General features: G+C 37.0%; 1 long non-coding RNA gene and 1 pseudogene across 2 annotated transcripts in view; both read left to right on the top strand.

The window, feature by feature from the left end:
- Positions 1 to 22,065, top strand: part of LOC306660556 — a 1,243,860-nt gene that overhangs the window by 891,539 nt on the left and 330,256 nt on the right. The gene's annotated exons all lie outside the window — the stretch shown is intronic.
- Positions 5,329 to 6,629, top strand: LOC306659235 (nucleophosmin-like; annotated as a pseudogene). Its single transcript has one exon. The product of its transcript is annotated as a nucleophosmin-like (transcript).

The following is a 22,065-nucleotide window of genomic DNA, read 5'->3' as shown; positions in this document are numbered from 1 at the left end:
CTGAACTCGACATCCTCCTGCCTCAGCCTCCAGAGCTGCTGGGATTACAGGTGTGTGCCACCACACCCTGCCAAAGAATAGTTTTATAACCTACACTTCTACACAATAACTAGTTCTTGGCTTCCTATCCTATTCCAGGCACTGCTATGGCCCTGAAGAGAAACAGCAACCCAAAGGGTGCCTGTTCTCAAAAAACCTAGCTGACCAGTTGTGGGGGATAAACAATAAAGAGCCAAATAAACACATGATCAAATGAGCAAGTAAATAAAGAGATGTTTATAAATCCTTCCATTAGAGCTAAGAAAATGAAGTGTTTAATGAAGTAATGATTGGAAATGGTGGTTTCGTTAGGAAGAGGGATCAGGGAAGTTTCATTCAACAGGCAGATGAGATGAGAAACAGTCTTAAATGAAAAGATCTGAGGAAAGAGTGTACCACAAATAGGGCAGACCTGAGGAGCAGAAGGAGGTGATGGGAGGTGATGCTGGAGAGGGGAAGTCAACCAGGTAGTACAGGGACATGTGGCTCCAGTTAAATATTTATTAAAACAGGAAGTCATTAAAGGATCTTTCACAGGGGGGGTGTATGAACAGAACAGTGTTGTGTTTCTTTTTAAGATCATTCTGCTACCTTTTTGTCACTTCAAAATTTATTATCATAGAACTGAGAGAAGTTTTAATTAACGAAATGCAAACACAAGTAGCAGAGAGCAGCAATGAAATCATCAGAGGTTATGCTGACATCAGGAAGCAAGTTGGAACAACAAAAACAATTCAGATCACACCAAAGGCTGTAACTCATTTAGAGGAAGAGACAGGTTTCAAAAAGAAATAATAAAGAGCCTTTTGGACCGTGCCCCTTAATAAAGAGAGTAAATTATATGAACACTTGGGGAGAAGATGTAGATTTCTTGCTGACACTGACAAATATAGTGAGAACTCATAACACACCACTTCCATGAGGGAATGTGTGTTGTCAGTTCAAAGAGTGCATAAGATCAGTCATGGCTTAGGAGCATTCCATGTGACTTGAAGTCTTGCGGCTCCTATTATATGAAAGAAACTTGATAGAGGATTACCCTAATCTAACAACGATCCTAAAAATCTAATGTTACTAGTGATGTGTTGGAAACTAAAGGTAGCTTTTCCAAATTATTTTAATAATGTTGGGGGGAGGGAAATGCTGAATGATTCTTTTTCATCTATTTTCTCTCTAGAAACCGGTTTCACCAAAAAATATCATACATGACAAGGCAAAAAACACAGTCCAAAAAATTAGGAGGAAAAAAAAATGTGACAAAGGTGTGTTAGGCAACTAATGAATCTTATTCACCTGAATTTTATGATTTTTAGGCCTTTATCAGCTTTTAAAATTTGTAATTTTTTGTGTTATTTCTTCCTCTCCCTCTAAAATAATTTTTACTTTTGTACTGATTGTATATTTGTAACTGTATATTGTTTTTCTTTAAAAGAGCTCTGCACACCCGAGCCTGCACACCCGAGCCTGCACACCCGAGCCTACCTTTCTGTGGGGATGGGAGGTAAAACTGAAATGATCAAGAAACACAAAGAACTATAAAGAGCGGGGGGTGGGGCTGGGGGGCAGGAGGCAGGTAGAGAGGAAAAATAGTCAGAAAGTAAATGAAAAGGATGAAATAAATTCCCACTTTTAAAACTTAAAAACTTTTTTCAAGATTTAAAATTTACTTCTAAATTAAGGAATAGGTCAAAGAAGACCACACAACATTGGAAAGTTTAGCATGCATTTTGAAACTGTTCTGGAACAAAAACCACCCATTGTTTTATTTGTTGTGATGCTTACTTTCTTTTCTGGACATAATGTATCATGAAGATAGTTCTAATCTTATTAATTAAAAGAATATATTATACTCCAATAATACTTAGTAAAATTTAATTATAACCTTTAGTAAGCTTAATTTCATAAAATACATTGTAATAGAGTACTAGAGAAAGTATTGTCTGAATGCTTAGAAAATTTATTATCATTTCCTCTGAAAAAAATATTAAGAAGTAAAACAATTACATATGCATAATGGAATTGCAAGTTTTTTAACACAAAAAATTTAAATGCCATCTCTGAGTATTCAAAAATAAACTATAATATTTCAAAATGTATATTTACTTCTTTTTGAACAATAATGAAATAACTGTTTGCTTCAAAAATCAATAGGAACATAACATTTTACAAAGAATATATCCTTTCTGTTCCTGTCTCCCAGTTACTGGTTTCCCCACTTCAGAGGAAACCAGTGTTATCAATTTGTTTGTGTTTTTGTTTTTTTGGAGTTACTGTTGTTGTTTGTTTATTTTGTGGTGCTAGGGATGGAACTCAGGACTTGACTAATGATAGGGAAATTCTCTACCACTGAACTACATTTCTAGCTCAGGACTTCATAAAGCATGTAAGAGATGTTCTATTTATTCTAAAAATGTGTGTGTATATATATATAACATATATATATACACACACATATATATATACATGATACAAATATTATATATATGTACATTATATATATTATGCTTACTTTTGCACAATGGTTGAAAACATTCTCTACCTTGCTTATTTCACTGAAAAATATGCAAGAAATAATTTTATATCAGTGTTTTAAAATTCAAATTGATTTTAATGGGTGCAGCATAGTATATAATATAGATGAAACAAGCTTCTTATTAATGGATATTTAGGCAAGACTAGGTTTACTTACTATTAAAATATATAAAACTATAGTAATTGAAAAGGATGTAAGAATTCCTAAGAGTTCAATAAAACATAATATGAAGTCCAAAAATAAAGTTTTACACTTTACAGCAATTTTCTTATTAAATTTACTCTATTTTATCTTAGTGTGATATGGCAAATCAGGTTTTCTTTTGCTGTATATATTATGTATATAATCTATACACACATACATTTCAAATGCCCCTAGTTATGCAAGTATTTCAGTTAGTTCTCTAGACTATTTCTAAATATTATTGAATAAAATATGCCAATAAATAAAATCGTGCCTTCCCTTTTTCCAGTTTAACTTATTTAATTTTGTTCTCTTTTCAGATTGCAGTGGCTTAAAAATGTGTTAAATTTGTTAAAATTTTGAATAATAGTGAATATGGTACATAATAGTGACGAACATTGTGATTCTATTTCTTACTTTCATAATACTGTCTTTAATACAGAAACTCCTCAAACTCCTAAATAGGTTTACAAATAAACCTATTGCAATTTGAAAATACTGTAAATCAAAAATGCATTTAAGAGCTGGAAACAATGGCACACACCTCCTAAGTAATTCCATTGACTTGGGAGGCTGAGGTAGGAGTATCACAAGTTTGAGGCCATCCTCATCAACTTAGAAAGATCCTGCCTCAATATAAAATTAAAATGGGTTGGGATGTAGCTCAGTGGTAGCACTCCTAGGTTAAATCCCAGTACTGCAAATAAAATGCATTTAGTACACCCAACTTACTGAACATCATAATTTAGCACCACCATACGCCGTAGAGTATCAGTTGGTTCTCACTATGATCCAGGAGCTCACTGGGAGCTGTGACTTGCTACCACTGTCCAGTATTAAGAAATAATACAAAACTACATGTTGCTAGCCTACGAAAAGTGCAAAATTCAAAATTTGATTTACAGTTTCTACCAAATGCATAGGGTTTTATGGACATACCATCATTGTCAAAAAATTATGAGTTGAACCATTGAAGATGGGAACAATTATGTTAACCATGATGCTACTTCTAGAGTTATTGTAAATATATTTTGTCATATCGATGAAGAATTTATATACAACAGTCCCTCCTTATCTGTGGGGAGATATTGTCTCAAGAATTAGAAAGACCATACTCATTGCAAATCAAGGGTATAAAACTGAAAAATTACTTGAGAGATCTTGGGTGCACCCTGATTACACAGAATTGACTAGAAAACTGCTTCCCCAGGGTTCATTTCACCATGACTGACTGGTGGCACTCAAAGGCCACTGTAGCCACAGTCCAAGGGGATCCAGCTACTGTTCCAGTGGCAGCAGACTTTGATATCATCTGCATGATGCTGGTTCTACAGAAATGCAAGATGCTGAAGTTAAGGGGTCATAGAGGCTTCCACCAAGATTCCAAAGGAAGGTATGGGAGACCAGGCAAAGTGTGGCAGGTTAGGAATCCTTTGGGCAGCATTTGAGAAGAAGGAAGCCAAAGCAGCAGTGGAGACTCATGAGATTAAGAGATGCCAATAATGTAGACTGTCTATCAAGGAAAGTTTTTGGCTATGGATACAGCCAGGCTAAGAGAGAGGCCACATCGGCACAACCATCAAAGCCAAAGGGAAGGAGCTGCCCTTTGGAAATGATATCTTATCACCATGCACTGGAGGTGAAGCCACAGGAAACGTCTGCCAGACTGTTTAGGTTTTGTTTTCTTTCTATGTCCCTATTCCTCTCATTTGGAATGGGAATGTTTATAGTGTATGTATGTAACTTGCTTTTGGTTTCCACAGGGGCAACATCCCACATCATCACATCATCATGCTTAGCATGACATGTTGGGCAACACAAAATGGCAATTCTTGTATAATGAAAAATCATTCTCTTTTTGATGTCTATTATTCCTAAAAAATGTACCCTGTCAACAGTGATGTCAACAGTGATTGTCTAGATGTAGTAAACATTCTTTAATTTGTACCTGAGAGGTCATTTTGACCCACTTTCCCTTTCTGCTAATGATTTTAGATCTCATGGTGTTAGTTTGTAATTTTAAATCATAGCAATAGACACTTATGATTGATGTACTGACTTATGGTATAAAAACTCCTGCAACCCCATGGTCAGGACTGATTTTCCAGTAGCCATTTTTGGGGCGTTGTGTGAGACAGTCTGCTGGCCAGCTAATAAAGACTCTCAAATTTAAACTTCTCAGTGGTGATCGGTCTGTTCTTAAGTTGCGCCCCATAACATCTGTAAAAAAAATTACACAATATAAAGAAACAACAAGGTATGGTCTGTAAACAGATGGTGAGAAGTAGTCAATATTTTCTCTGAGGAAACCACGTATTGAATGTATTAGGAAGAATTTAAATCAACAATTTTAATGTGTTCAAAAAACTCAAGAAAGACATGTCTAAATAAGTACATGAAAGCAAAAGAAACATTTTTGTATCATGAAATAGATAAAATTAACAAGGAGAGAGAACTTACAGAAAAGGACTTATTAGAAATTTTATAAATGGCCCTGTAATGATTCTTTCCTGCAGTCTCTTTAGCTCAGTGGCCTATTTTCCATCCTGCCTTCTTCCCCACCAAAGTGAAGGATGGATATGGACATGAGCCCCCTGAGGGCCCAGACTGTCTTTTTGGTTGTGCACTAAAGGCTAACAAAGATTATCACTTTAAGGTGGATAATGATGAAAATGAGCACCAGCTCTTGTTAAGAAGGGTCAGTTCAAGGGCTGGTGCAAAGGATGAATTGCACATTGTTGAAACAGAGGCAATGAATTATGAAGTCAGTCCAATTAAAGTAATGCTGGCAACATTGAAAATGTCTGTACAGCCAACGGTTTCCCTTGGGGGCTTTGAAATGACACCACTTGTTGTCTTAAGGTTAAAGGTGGTTCTGAGTCTGTGCATATTAGTGGGTAGCACTTAGTGACTGTGGAGGAAGATGCAGAGTCAGAAGATGAAGAGGAGGAGGATATAAAACTCTTAAGTGTATCTGGAAAGCCATCTGAACCTCCCCTGGAGGTGATAGCAAGGTTCCCCAGAAAAAAGTAAAACTTGCTGCTGCTGCTGCTGATGATGATGAAGAAGATGATGATGAAGATGATGAAAAAATGAAGGAAAAGCTCCAGGAAAGAAATCTATACAAGATACATGTAATGGTTAATTTGAATTGTCAATTTGATTGGATTAAGAGATCCCAATGATTAAGAGGCTTCTGACTGTGTCAATGAGGGCATGTCTAGGAATGATTGGAACGTGGGATAGTGGACTGAAGTGGAGCCCCTTCCTAAGTGTGGGCAGCACTGTCCAATAGGATGGTGGCTTGGATGGAATAAAAGTTGGAAGAAGAAGACAACAGATGCAGATACAAGCTCGACTCTTCTTGAACAGGTTCTTGATTGCCACTTCAATCGTCTGAGGATATCAGATCCTTGCTCTTCAGTCTTTCAAAGCAGACTCCGCCAGTTATTCTGCAGGGAGTTTCCAGAAGCCTTGGTTTCAGACCAGGGTAGCACTCTTAATCCCTCTTGTTCTGGGGCTTTCTCCTCTTGGACTGTGAAGCTACTGGTTCTTCCAGCTCTCCAGCTTGCAAATGGGCATCGTGAACTGTCCAGATTCTGTTCGTGTAAGCCAATCTAATAAATCCCCTGTTTAAAATCATACTTCTTGTTGATTCCGTTCCTCTAGAGAACCCTGACTAATACAGAAATTGGTACCAGGAGTGGCTCTGAAGAAACAGAATTGTGAGGATGAATTTCCTTAGTTGGTTTTGTGGGTTTTGGAGTTGGCTGTTTAAATTGGTTAGACCCGAAGTTACTGAAGTCTCTCCTACTGATACTATGAAGAGCACTGATAATTCATGGTGTGAACTGTTTAAAGAAATCCATAAAGAAGATGCATTCAATTCGCCACTTATAAAAAACAAGGCATTTAGTGACTCTGTACATGATACCTTTGAACAACTCTGGAAAACTAAGAAATATGATGGTTGGTTGGTTGATTCTGGCTTCACTGGACAAAGTAGCAAAGGAGAATGATGAGCTCAGAAATTCAGTTTCTCAGCTGCAGATGCACGTAACTGATCTGAAAACTGAAGAAGACTCCTCTCTCTTGTAGCGATAGGGCTGAGGTTGCTGAAAAAAAACATAAACCCTCATCCTGCAATTGACTGAATTAAGAAAAAGTTTAACTCTCAGCCTCGGAAGGTGTCTGTGGTTAAAGCGAATACACTGCTTGGAAAAGAATGGGATCCTGCAAGTTGGGATGGCGATGTAGGAGAGGAGCCTGAAGGGGCTGGGGATGTTGAACTCCCGTATTCCGATGAGTTCATTTTGCCAGAAGTTGTTGAGTCCCCACCCTTAGCCACAACTGAGGCATCCCTACCCCACCCCTGTGGTATTGGCTTCTCCACCCTCCCTGGAGAGAACTAATTCTGCTTTGCTTATGGAAACAGTAAAAGCTTTCTGTGATTCAGTTATGCAGCATGAAAATGTTGATACTACTCAGAACCCACCCTCACCACCCACTTTTGCCTCCAGGCCTATAACTAGAACCAAATATAAGCAGGTCCCTAGTGGTGAGGTACAGAGTGTGACCCACAAGCAGGTACACTACACTCAGAAGGAACTTCTTGAGTGTTCTAGTTCATGCAAGCAGAGGTCTGGGGAACATGTGTGGGAATGGATTTCAAGGGTGTTGGATAATGGTGGAAGGAACATAAACTTAGATCAGGCTGAATTTATTGATATTGGCCCATTAAGCAGAGATTCTAGACTTAATGTAATAGCTTGCAGTGTTTAAAAAGGTATTGTTTGTTTGGCTGGTTGGATGAAGTATGGGTCCAAAGATGGCGTACTATAAATGAGCTGAAAATCCCCGACATCCCTTGGCTTACTGTTGATGAGGGAATTCAGAGGCTCAGAAAGATTGAAATGCTGGAGTGGATCTGTCATGTACAACCTTCTCCTCCATGCTTGTCAGGGTCCAGAGAAACGTGCTTCACCAAAACTATAAGAAACAAACGTGTAAGTGCTGCACCAGCATCCTTGAAGAGCGCCGTCATTGCTCTTCCTTGTATGCCAGAACTTACTGTGGGAAGTGCAGTCTGTCAATTGAAAGACTTAAATACAATGGGAATGATTGGATTTCTGGGAGAAAGAGGCCAAGCGGCAGCCCTCAATCACCAAAGACAGGGTGGTCATAGTTTCCATAATGGGTAGCAAAGGGGAAGAAATGGACACAATGTTCTGACTCGTGTAGATCTCCGGTTGGCTAATTAATCATGGAAGCTAAATAGATGGGAAACCCACCAAGTTCTTACTCAACTTATATAAAAGAAAAATTCCAGGGCAAATGTACAAGAGTCTGCCCTAGATCACAAGAGCAGAGAATCACAGTCCCTCAACCACTTCCTGGATTTGAGTCAATTTACTGATCCAGAACCCCTTGAATGAAGTTGAGGCTAGGTCACCTTGAGGGAGGACCCTGGTATAGAACCAAAAATCTTTACTGTTATTCTTTCTCCCATCCTTTCCCAAAGGAATCTAAGGCCTATTACTAGGGTAGCTGTGCATTGGGAAAAGGCAATTTTGGGGGACTACTAGACACAGGCTCTGAAATGACATTGATTCCTGGTGGCCCTCCAGTAAAAGTAAGGGCCAATGGAGGTCAGGTGATCAATGGAGTTTTGGCCAAGGTCCACTTACAGTGGGTCCGTTGGGCCCTCAAAACTCATCCTGTGGTTATTGTCCGAGTTCTAGAATGTCTAGATTGGGATAGATTACACTTAGCACTTGGCAAAACTCCCACACTGGTTCCCTAACCCTGTGGAGTGAGATCTGTTGTGGTGGGAAAGGAACAAATGGAAGCCTCTGGAATTGCCTATACTTAGGAAAATAGTGAATCAAAAGCAATACTACATTCCGGAGGGATTGCACAGATTAGGACAACCATCAAGACTTGAAGGATGCAGGCAGGGGTGGTGATTCCCAAAACATACCCATTTAGTCTCTATTTGGCCTGTGCAGAAGACATCTGGGTCTGGAGAATGACAGTTGATTATTGTAAGCTAATCAGGTGGTGATTCAATTGCATCTGCTTACCAGATGTGGTTTCTCCTTTGGTCTTTTTTTTTTTTTTTTTTTTTTTTTGTTGGCTTGAACAGATTAACTACATCTCCTGGTACCTGCTATGTGACTACTGTTTGCTAAATTGCTTTTTTATCTCCATCCTGATACATGAGGACCACTAGAAACAATAGGCTTCAGCTGGGCATGGTCAGCAATATATCTTCACTATTTCTTTTCTGCAGGTTTATGTCATACTCTCCAGGCACTGTGTCACAAGCTAGTTCACAGAGATATGAATCTTGAACATCTCCTCTTCCACAAGGTATTAACACTGGTCCAATATATAGGTAAATATCGTTGATTGGACCAACTGAGCAGAAGGTAGCAAACACTTCAACTTGCCTAGTAGAGCATTGCTTATAGAAGATGGAAAATAAATCCCACTAAAATTCAGGGACTTTTAAACTTCAGCAAAGTTTCTAGGAGTCCAGTGGTGTGGGGCCTGCTGAAATATTTCTTCTAAGGTAAATGATAAGTGTTTCCTCTGGCCCCCTCCGACAAATAAGAAAGAAACTCAATACCTTTGGGGTCAATTTAAATTTTGGAGGTACCACATTCTCATTTGAGTGTGTTGTTTCCATCCATCTACAAGGTGACTAGAAAAGTTTCTTTGTTTCAAGTGGGTCCAGAACAGGAAAAGACTCTGCAACAGGTTCCCAGGCCTGCTGTGCAGGCTGCTCTGCCAATTGCGCCAGATGACCCGCAGATCCAACTGGTACTCAGAGTGTCAGTGGTGGATAGGAATGATGTCTACACCTTTGGCAGACCCATAGGTGAATCAAAGAGAAGGCCAATGGGATTTTTGGTGTAACTTCCTGCAATGATCTTTAGGCAACTACTCTCCCTTTGAGAAACAGCTCTTGGGCTTAGAGGGCAAACCTCAACACCTTAACCATGGGCCACCAGATTGCTATTACCTGAGCTTCTCATCATGAACTTGGTGTTATCTGACCCCACCAAGCCATAAAGTTGGACGTGGTGCAACAGTACTCCATCATCAAGTGGAAGTGGTATATACATAATTTTGGGCACAGGCAGGACCTGACGACACAAGTAGGTTGCATGAGGATAGTGCACCCAAATGCCCATGGTTCCTACTCTACAGCTGCAGGACCTTCTGTCCCTGTAGCATGAACCGATGGCTTCGTGGGGTATACCTTCTGATCACCTAACAGAGGAAGAGAAAGTTCTAGGAACTGGTTATGGATGTTCTGCATGATATGCAGGCACCAACCTGGAAGGGGATAGCTATAGCTCTGCTGCCCTTTCTGGAACACAGTGGTGAAAGGAAATGGTTCACAATGGGCAGAAACTTTGGGCGGTGCTTCTGGTTGTGCATTTTGCCTGGCAAGGAAAAATGGCCAGATGCATGACTGTGCACGCATGAGAGACTAATGAGCTGTAGTCAATGGTATTGGTTCAGCTGGTCAGGGGACTGGAACGAACTCATTGGAAAATTGGTGGCAAAGACATTCAGTCAGGGAAGAGGTATGTGGATGATACTCCCTTTACCTGGACCAAAAGATGTGAAGATATTTGTTGTCTCATGTAAATGCCCCCACAAACGGTGACCTCAGCAGAGGAGGATCTTAATTAATCAGGTAAATAGGATAGATGCACTCTGTGGGTAGCAGGTCAACATCTTTCCCAGCCACCCCTGTTATTGCCCAATGGGCTCATGCACAAAGTGGTCATGGTGGCAGGGAGGGCTGGTATGCATGGAACTCAGCAGCACAGACTTCCATTCACCAAGGCTGATTTGGCACAGTTATGACTGAGTGCCCACTTGCCAGTAGCAGAGATCTTTGCTAAGCCCCCGATATGGCATTATTCCCAGGGGAGATCAGCAAGCAACCTGGCAGCAGGTTGATTATATTGGACCACTTCTATCATGGAAAGGGCAGTGGTTTGTCCTTACTGGAATAGACACTTATTCTGTATATGGATTTGCCTTCCCTACACGAGGTGCTTCAGCCAAAACTACCATCCATGAACTTATAAAATGCCTTATCCATTGTCATGTATTCCACACAGCATTGCTTTGGACCAAGCAATTCACTTCACACCAAAGAAGCAAAGCATTGGGCTCATACTCATGGGATTCACTGGTCTTACCATGTTCCCCCACCATTCTGAAGCAACTGGTTTGATAGAACAATGGAATAAACTTTTGAAGATCCTGTTGTAGTGTCAACTACATGGCAATACCTTTAAGGACTAGAGCAAGGTCTTCAGAAGGTTGTGTCTCTACTCTGAATCAGCATCCACTCTATGGAACTGTATCTCCTATTGCTAGAATTCATGGGCCCAGGAATCAAGGGGTGGAGACAGGAATGGTACCACTCATTATTACCCCTAGGGATCCACTAGGAAAGTTTTTGTTTCCTGTTCTTGCAACCTTATGTTCTGCAGGCCTAGAAGTCTTAGTTCCAGAAGGAAGAATGTTACTACCAGGAGATATAACAATGATTTCATTAAACGGAAGTTAAGACTTTCCCCTGGCCACTAGGGACTCCTCAGGTCTCTGAGTCAGCAGGCTAAGAAGGGATGGTACAGTGCTGGCAGCGATGATTAATCCAGATTATCAAGGGGACATGGGACCTGTTACTCCACAATGGAGGTAAGGGAAGCATACTCCTGGAGTGCAGGAGATCCCTTAGGACATCTCTGGCATACCCTGTCCTGTATTAAGGTCAATGGGGAAACTACAACAAACACAATCGAGGCAAGACAACAAATGTTTCAGACACTCAGGAATAAAGTGTCATACTTCCAGGTAAAGAGCCAAGACCTGCTGAGGTGCTTGCTGAAGGTAGAGGGGATACAGACATAGGAAGTCGAAGAAGATAGTCATTAAAGACCAACTTATGGCCACAATGACCAGTTATAGAACCGAAGATTGTAACTGTCATGGATATTTTTCCCTATTCATTAAGAATCGAGAACACACACAAACACACACACACCACACACACACCACACACCACACACACTAGAGATTCAATAGCTAGATTGGAGTTGGCCAAAAACTATAAACTTGTAGCTTGGTCAGTTAAATTATCCACCCTGAAGACAAGACAAAATTAGAACAGAGTTCCCAAAATTTGTCACATACCATCAAGTTTTATCAACATATGAATAATAGGGGTCTCAGGAGATAAAAGGAGGGGTAAGAATAATTTAGTGAAATAATGTCTCCAAATTTCTCAGTTTTGTTAAAACATTAACCTGCAAATCTAAAAAGTTTAAGGACTCAAAGTAGAGAAAATATAAGAGATTCATATCTGAATTATGGTAACTCTAGAAAGCGAGTACAACTAACATCAACCCTTCCTTAAAGTCTTATTTTCAAAATAGAAGAAGAGTAACTTTCATGACTAATTAAGAACAGTATTGCCCTGATACACAAATCAGACAACAACACACACCACACACACACACACACCATAGACCAATGCACTTAAGAACTTACACACACACAAAGAAAAACCTCCAAAAAATTCTAATAAAGTGAGTCCAAAAAGATACAATATGTATTATATACCATAAGAAGGTGAGATTTTTCCATGTATGCAAGGATGGTTTCAACAAAAGAAAATCTATAAATATAATACTCTAAATAAATAAAAGGAGGAACACATTATCGTTTCAACAGATGCAAGAAAAAAATTGGCAAAAATCCAATCCCTTGTATAATTAAAATTATTTATTCCAGATCAGAAGAAAGAAGTAAATATATGAAGTACAACTATGAAGAGATAACATGTTCATATATATTTATATATACTGTAGAAATACACAGACACACACAAACCTTTAAAAATTAATGAGTTACAGAAAGTTTACAGGGTATTATAAAGCAAGTGTATATACGTTTATAACAAAATTTGTTTTCTCACTAGGTCAGATTATAAAAAAGGAAAATTTCTACTCCAGCCCTGGTTTGCTGTTTTGAAAATTTGGTTAATAATAAGAATATAAGACCAAATCATATCCTCTTTTAAATGGACTAAAACATATCGTGGCTTTTTAGATCATCTCTAAATGGAGAGTCCCAGATTTCTAGCTTGGACTCCCCTTTCTATCCATATTCTAAGACACAGTGATGTCATCCATGTTGCACAACTTTTTTACAGTTGTCTCTACATTAGCAATTTCCAAAATTATATTGTCAACTCCAACCTCTCACTCTAAGAACCCACAGTTTTATGTACAGTGACTTATTATTATTTTCAGTCATATTTCAAATAGGTATATCAAGGCTATGAAAGGAAAGTGTCAGATTACCCTAGAATATTTGTTAAACCAGAAAGTAAGGAAAGTATTTAATAATGCTAATACATCACAATGACACAATAGATAGCCTCCCTCCCCCGACCAAGGACCTGTATCAGGAAATCTAATCCATGCACTTTCAGTTCAGGAGGAGGAAAACAGAGATATTAGAGATATCGGGTTGTAGGTTGGAGTATTTATAAGAATTTGCCCAAAACCTTTGAAGTATGATTTAAAATACATAAATCAACAAATCCAAAAATAAGATATCAACAATTCTCCCAAGTGATTTTATAAAATACAAATAAAACAAGAAATATCATAATGAAACTTCTTAAAGACAATTTAAAAATCTTTTTTCTGAAAGTACAGAAGACATACTACATATCAAAGAACAACTATTGCCTTCTCCTCAGAAGCACTGGAAAACCAAAGGACAATTGTTGTATCTTCAAGTTATTAAAATAAAAAAAATTGTCATTCTAAAGTCCTCTGTCTTCCAAACTGTAAGTAATGTAAAAACCATTTTGTGATAGAAAACTCTGAGATAATTTTGATCCAGAGAACTAGTATTGCAGGAAATGTTAAAGAAGATTCATATCTAGGTGGCATGGTGGCTCATGCCTGTAAGCCCAGAGGCTCAGGAAGCTGAGGCAGAAGGATTGTGAGTTCAAAGCCAGCCAAAGCAACAGCAAGGCACTAAGCAACTCAGTGAGCCCCTGTCTCTAATAAAATACAAAATAGGGCTGGGGATGTGGCTCAGTGTTGAGTGCCCCTGGGTTCAATGCCTGGTAACTCACCCCTAAAGAAAAAAAAAAACAAAAAAAAAAAAAAAAAAAAACTCATATCTAAACAACAAAATGCCAGAAATGGCAAATAGAAATAATAACAAAAACTTTTCCTTACCTAAAAATCTTATAAAAGATAACTATTGAAGCAAATACAGTAATTCCACAGATAAAATTTATTCCATATGTAGGAGAAAAAATGTATGATAATGGCAGCAACACAAAGAAGGCAGGGGGGGAAAGATTATTGTAAGTTCATGTATTATATATGATGGTTAATATTATGTGAAAATAGACAATGATAATTTAAAGATATTATAAATCCTAGAGCAATCACTAAAAAATTAAACTGGTATAACTAATAAAACAATAAGCATGAATAAAAAAAGAATACCAAAACTACTTAATCCAAAATAGAGAACAATTAGAGGTAAGTGAACAAAATGCACATAGGACAAACAGGAAACAAATAGCAAGTGGCAATCTTAAACTACATAAATAATTATGTTAATGTAAATGGAACAAATGTGTCAATTACAAGAGATTGTAAGTCTTTAGAAAGACTAAATAAGACCTCGCCATATGCTAGCTACAAGAAAGACACTATAAATATGAATATACATGTTGGAAGTTTAGAATAAATATAAAATAAAGGCTGAAGTGCATGTATTAACTCTAAATAAAGCAGATTCCATCATAAGAGTTTTACCTGAGATAAACTGGAACATTTTGTAATAATAAAGGGTTTAGTTCATCAATAAAAACATAACAGAATAGCATTTAAACATTTATCCTTCTATTCTTCATTCCTTAGTGCTACTTCATTGTTTTTCATATTAGTTTATCATATGAGCTATATTGATTTTATTTAGTGATTGTCTCCCTCTTTTAAAATGTAAGCTCTTCAAAAATAGTAGTATTGATCCTTTTGCTTATTTTGTGACCTTACCACCAAAATAGTGCCTGGAATATAGAGTGAGTCAATAAATATTTGTTGAGTAATTAAATAAATATCTTATTTAACTTGAAATAAATTCATAGAATCATTAAATTCATAGAATCAAACCATAATTTTATAATACATTTTTCAAACACCTAAAATGGTCAACTCCAAAATTTAAAAAGTGTATAGATACAGATTACTGGATATGAGGCGGTTTCAAATAGTATAAATATTCACTAACAATGTCTAAGAATAAACCAGAAAAAACAAAACTTTGAAGACTGACTTCTCAGAACTTGGGATGGAGTGGCAAAAATGATGTCATGTAATGGAATTCAGCTCTTGGACCTGATTTTTATAAGACCTAGAGTTGTCTAATTGAACTTTCTGTGATTATGGAAATATTGTGTATCTGTGGTGTCTAATATGATAAACATTAGTCATATGTGGCTATTAAGCACATGAAAGATAAAACTTCAAAACTGAATTTTATTCATTTTTAGTTCATATAAATAGCCAAATATGGCTAGCAATCATTTTAAGTGTTTAGTCCAGATATTTGCATATGCTATACTTTCCTTATCGCTGAATTTTTCTTACACTATCCTACATAGGTAAAGATTTTTTAAATTCAGGCCAGATACATTTTTGTATAGCATTTGTCTTAATAGAAATGATTACTTAATATCTACATTCCCATCATAAAACAGCTTGAATCTCTCTCATTTACAACTTTTCCCCAAAGCCTAATTCTCTGAATTGTGCCTGGATTACAGAGGTTGCCTCAAGAATATTGTTGAATTGGTGAATCCACTAGAGACTATTTCATTGCCATTACTATTGAGGGAAAGATACCCATTTGTCATGCATGTTTATCTCAATGCCACAGGTGAGTAAGAACTAAACAGCCTTAATTTTCCCCACCTGAGCAAAACATAGCGGGTCAGAGAAGAATTTTCAAGTGTTAGTGAACCCACTTTTGTTGCTTTCTGCTCAAAAAGACCATTGACTCAAGATCAAGATGTTCAGATAAACAGGAGATTTATTTGGAAAATTAGCAACAAAAAGATATGGAGAATATCACCAACAAAGACCGTCTTGCTTAAGAGTTGCAGGTACAAGCAAGGCTTTAATAGGAATGTTGGAGGAGGCATATCAGATAGGTGGGTGCTGCTTTTTGATACACAGGTAGCTGTTATCTGTAGGTCACTGGAAGTTCTGGGTTCTATAAATCTAAAGGAAAGTTACAGAGTAGAAAGTCTTAGGGTTCCGTAATTAGAGTTCTTTTTCCAGGAATGTCTAAGCCTGCATTTAATCATTATGTACAAAAATGTCCTTCATTTGAGAATAGGGGAAGAGACTGAAAGGTAACTATCCCCTGGAGAACAGGGAAAGGCAATGGAAAGGCAATTCTTGCCAGACAAGATAGTGAAATGCAACTTTTCATAGACCAGTTTAGCCCTTCAGGTCAGAGTGGTCATCGACAATGCTAGTGGGAGAATAACAACATATTGCTCAGCTGCATGACCTCCAAATTGTTGAATATTTTAATCAACTAAAAATATATACAGCTAGAGAGTTTATTTTTTTCCTTGGTAAAAATAAGGGTCTTTTGGAGACAGCCCTAACCTAAGAGATCCCTAATATAATAAGAGGCCCTCTGAAAGCAATCCTTTTCCTGACCTAAGTAATGAATTTATTTTTTTATTATTATTTTTTTATTTTTACAGACTGCATTTTGCATTTTGTTTCATTGTACACAAATGGGGTACAACTTTTCGTTTCTATGGTTGTGCACCACGTAGATTCATACCATTCGTGTAATCATATACGTGCATAGGGTAATGATGTCTGTCTCATCCCACCATCTTTCATACCCCTGCCCCTCCACCCTTTCATTTCCCTCTATGTAATCTGAAGTTTCTCCATTCTTCTCCCACCCCCACCTCCATTATATAGAAGGAGAATTGTATGGCAGCTAAGTCAGAACATATAGCTCAGGGTGAAAGCCAAAGAAGCACGCTAACTAAACTCCAGAATTGAATAGAATTGTCCACCCACCTTTGCTAGTTCTTATATGTGGGTGGACAGCTACCTAAGTAAGACAGAAGATAGACATACAGTGGATCATATTCTCAAGACAAGTTCCTTCGAAGTAGAACATGAAAGAAGCTGAGTAGCAAATGCCCAATTCCTTCATTTCAATTAAAGGAACCAGGATTGCTATATAACTGCTCTATTTAAGTGTTCTCTTAATTGTGTGGCACAGCCTCAGCACAACACAATTATTAAAATGAACTGCAAGTGAGATTCCCAAATAACTACATCTATATCAATAGTGAATCATCTTCACAAGAGGTTTAAGGTTTTTCCATTAGTACCCTCAATAACTTATATAAAATATTTTAATAATCTTCTGAATGTGATTTTTGTAATTTAAGCTGCTTTGAAAAACAGAAAAGTATTTGAACCAATTAAAAATTATAGGCAATGGGGGAGGCAGTGTTTACTAACTGCCTTGCAGTGAGACTTGAATGGAATGAGTGAATAACATTGATAAATGATAATAGTGGACATCGGAGTTTAGTCTGACAGGGGGAAAATGAAAGAAAATTTCTGTTAAAGAGGAGTTGCCACACTCAGCTGTTCTCAGATAAAGAAAGTGGTGCCTACATTTCCTTTCACCCTCTGATGCCTGTGAAAAAACCTCTTTCTTCAATAAACTCTGATAATGAAAATAGGGGGAGCTGGAAGATTCTGCTCCAGGGCTTCAATATTGGGGCACATATTTCCAGAGAAGTTAAGTATAGCAAGTGGGAGAGGACAAGAGAGGAAATTGAAGGCAGCAGAACTCAAGACATAAATGAATCATTTACCAGACCAGTGAACGGTTTAAGTGCTTCCTCTAGGAAAGGAACGGCTTGAAATAGAAATGGAATGCTAACGTAGAGATCTGAGGAAGTGGGAATGAATGGAGTCAACATGCAAACACTCCCCAGGGTAGTAGAAGCAGCTACCTGTTAGCACAGAGCCAGCAGGCTAGACAAATGATTAGCATGCAGCCCATCTGCATAGAAAGGATGATGTCTCCCTCTAACTTGTGGAAAAAAGCTATATGTGCTATTTTTTACTAATAATTTCTAACAATCAAATTAGAATGTTTGCCTTGCTAAAATGTGTTTACCATGAAAATAGTTTTTCATTTCAAAATGTGTCTAACTATATAACCTTATCCCTTAAGTTTATGTACTTCAAATTTAAAAACAAAAACCTACTATGCAGCAGCAGAAGACCAGTTAAACTGAATTAAGAAAAATAAATTCAGCTTTCTGGTTCATTTCTCTCTTATTCTTTCCCATCTTATCTTACTCATCTTTTTTTTTTTTTTTTTTTTTTCAGAACACCCTGAATAAACTACCTGCCAAAAGATGTGGGTTATTCAATACCCTGTAGTTATCTTTGTAAATTTAAATAATCAAGATGTACATAGTACATAAAATTTAAAGACAAGCAATTATACAATTAAATTAAAAGGGGAGGTGCTATGTGCATGCATAAATATATGACAACAAATCCCACTATTTTGCAAAAATTACAATGCACCAAAGAAAATTACGTATGCTTTTATCTACTATAATGGCAAGTGTAATAGAAAATTTGGGTTAAAAGGAATATGTCCAAAGAGATTTTTAGTAAGTTTAGTAAGTTTTGCTGAGTCATGGGAATTTATCATTGACTTAATGACCCAAAGACAGATAGAGATAATGAAACTAAGCATAAATGTGAGACTGGGAGACTTCAAGTTCTGAAAGAAACTCCTTTTCCTTCAGTTAGTACTGTACTTGAATAAGCTCAGGTGCCAGGGCCTTCATCTCCCTCTAGCACGGTCCAGGAAGAGAGAACTCATAGAGCTTTCCCCAAGCTGTCATGCTCTTTCAAATTCTTTCAGGATTCCGTAGGTTTCTCTTCCTCAAGGAACTCAAGGACATCCTGGTTGAGCCATTTCCACAAATGGGAGAGGAAGAAGACAAATACTGCATTTTCAGGACCTGGTAATCAATCACTATCACTATAGGATGTAGTGTTATTTTGAAAACATTCAGAACAATTTGAAACTTAATCTGTAAATTCCTCAAGGACGGAGGATCTTTCTTTTTCATCCATGTATCCTTTGTGTGTGGCAGGAACAATAGTTTCTCAAAAAAATGTTTGTTGACATGAACAACTGGTTCACCCTAACTTGTAAGGACCCTAATCTTCTCAAAATTCATGAAGAAATTCCTCAAACTGAATCTGTGAGGTCAATGAATAGACCAGAAAATGAATGTGTAATAAGAAGAAGTTACATGAAATTTTGAGCATTGAGATTGTTGGAAAATTGAAAATGATATGATTATGATACATAATGATATTGATTATGATACATAATGTTTCTATTGCCACAGAATTTCTGTCCTATGACTCTCCTTCCCTCCTCTGTCTGGTTCAGTGTCTCCTGTCCAAAAGTGTGTGCTGTGTTTTCATCAGGCTGGCTTAGTAGGAGCTTTATTTCTTGGGTCCATATTGCCACTGGGAGGTTTTCATCAGGTAATGTATACCCTATGCCTATTCCAAGGTAGATAGCTTCTTTTAATTTTACAGGCTCACCACTAGAAGGAGTTTTCTTTTGAGTCTCAGATGAGACTCTGGGTATCTGAGTTGATGCTGGAATTAGACTATTGGAACGGAATTTACATGTTTTGTATGTGAAAAGCACATAAGTTTGGGAGATCTGGGCAAAATACTTTAGTCTGAATATCTCCACCAAAACTCATGTTGAAATTTAATTCCTACTGTGAGGTATTAAGAGGGCGGAAACTTAAACTAAATGCATATACAGTGTTCGAAGGTAAGACCTTTGGGAAGAAATTAAACTTACATGAGGTCATGAGGGTAGGATCGTAATCCAATTGAACTGTGGCTTTATAAGAAGATAGAGTGGAGAGACTGTCTTGGCATGTGATGCCCTGAACCACCTTGGTTTTCTACAGAATTTTGCTAGTAAGAAGGACCTCAACATATATAGGTGCCCATTTTTGAACTCCCAACCTTTGGAACTATAAACTGAATAAACTTATCTTCGTTATAAATTAGTCTTAGGTATTCAGTTACGGTGACAGAAAATGGACTAAGACATGCAGTGACTATTGGGAGTTTGCAGCACTTTCAGACATTGCTTCAGTACCTAATTAGTCTAGGTCATACTGAGACTCATTATATTTATTGTCTCTGCTGTAATCAATTCTGCTAAGTCATTATCCCTTCATTTAACCTAGTTGCAATGGGAAATTTATTCTACCTTTCTTTTCTCTATACATGACAATATAATAGGTCTTACTTCTTTTAGAATTGGAAATCTCCTTTGCATATTATAACATTTAGGACTGCAAGAGATCAGTGTTATAGCATGGAAACCAAGTTATTTTGGTTGTGGAAATATATAATTATGACTGTGGTAAGTGCTAATGTAGAAAAAGAAAAAGGAAATTAAAATGTGAAAAACAAGAGACCGAATCAAGACCAGAACTTAAGGATATGGTCCCTGAGTCTCCAGCATCAGGCATAGAGATATCCAGGCAAACTCTTTAAACCTAACCTATAAAATGGGGATAATCCTAATAATTTCTTTATAAGTTTTCTTCTGAGAATTAATGAGAAAATGGTATAAAAAGCACTCAATGTAAAATATGTGTAGGACAATAAGTAATAGGCATTACTCTCAAGACTTCATATGTAATGAATTCCCTTCACAATAGTCCCAGATGAGGAAGGTAGCCAATAAGTGGTGGACCTGGGATTCTAACCCGGGCAGTCTGGACCCTCTATCTATGCTCTCAGCCATTACACTGTCTTGCCTTCTGCTTGGTGCAGCAATTGGGACACATTAAAAATTTCATGGACATTAGCTATTGTACTTAGTGGACTTTCATCCCTTGAAAATATTATTACATCTGAGACTATCCATTCTTGTCAAAACAATCCTTTCTTGGGCTGATATGCCTTCCTTTAATTATATTTGCCTTTCTGCTTCCATCCATGGCAAATCTATTGAAAGAATACTGTTCAATCATATTCTTTACTCTTCCAGAGCACATACATTTTTTAATTAATTTTAATGAGGTAAAATTAGTGTACAATTAACCATTTTAAAGTGAACATTTCAGTTACATGTAGTACATTTACAGTGTTTTACAAATACTACCTATTACTAAATATTATCTATATAGTTCCAAAACATATTCTTCACACCCAACATAAAATTTCCTGCCTATTAAGCAGCTAGTCCCTAATCCTCCTTCTCCCTGGGAACCACCAATCTACTTTCAGTTCTATGGCTTTACCTATTCTGAATATTTCATATAGATAGAATCATAAAATACATGACATCTTGTGTTTGCCTTTTCAGATTTAGTATATTTTCTATTTTGTTCATGTAGTATCATGTATAAGTTCTTCATTCTTTCTTATTACTAAATAATATTCCATTGCATATTTCATAATTTTCTTAACCATTAATTTACTGGTGGGCATTTGTATATTTTCCTCAATTTAGCTATTATGAATAGTGAAGTTGTAAACATTAATGTACAAATAATTATTTAAGTGTATGTATTCAATTATTTGAGTATATACTTAGTTGTGAAATTGGTGGGTTTTAAGGTAGTTCTATGTTTAACTTTTAGAAAAACAACCCAACTTTTATTAGACCTAGTCATGTTTATTTCTTTCCTGTTTGGAACTTTCTATATACAGAATTATCTGTGAATAAATGTAGTTTTTGTCTTCCTTTCCAATTTGGAAAGCCTTTCTTTTCTTTCTTTCTTTCTTTCTTTCTTTTTTTTTCTTGCCTAGTTACTATAAGTAACACTTTCAGTAATAGATGCAAAAGTGATGTTCTTATCTTCTTTTTTCTTTCTGATCTTGGAATATTTTCAGTCTTTAATTAGAGTATATTTGTTTTAAGTTTTATGTAAAAGTACTCTATCAGATTGAGTATACCCCATTTCTTCCTAGTTTTCTGACTGATTTTTCTAAATCATGAAAGATTATTAGACTTCATTCAATTCTATCTATGCATTAATTAAGATGATCTTGTGAATTATTTTCATTTTTCTATTAAATTTTATTTTCTTAGACAAATGCTTGAATACTCAG

This window comes from Sciurus vulgaris (genome assembly GCF_902686455.1).
Source record: "Sciurus vulgaris genome assembly, chromosome: 4".
Taxonomy (NCBI): Eukaryota; Metazoa; Chordata; class Mammalia; order Rodentia; family Sciuridae; genus Sciurus; species Sciurus vulgaris.
The sequence above is the reverse complement of the archived record's forward strand: the minus strand, read 5'-3'. Positions and strand labels throughout refer to the sequence as shown.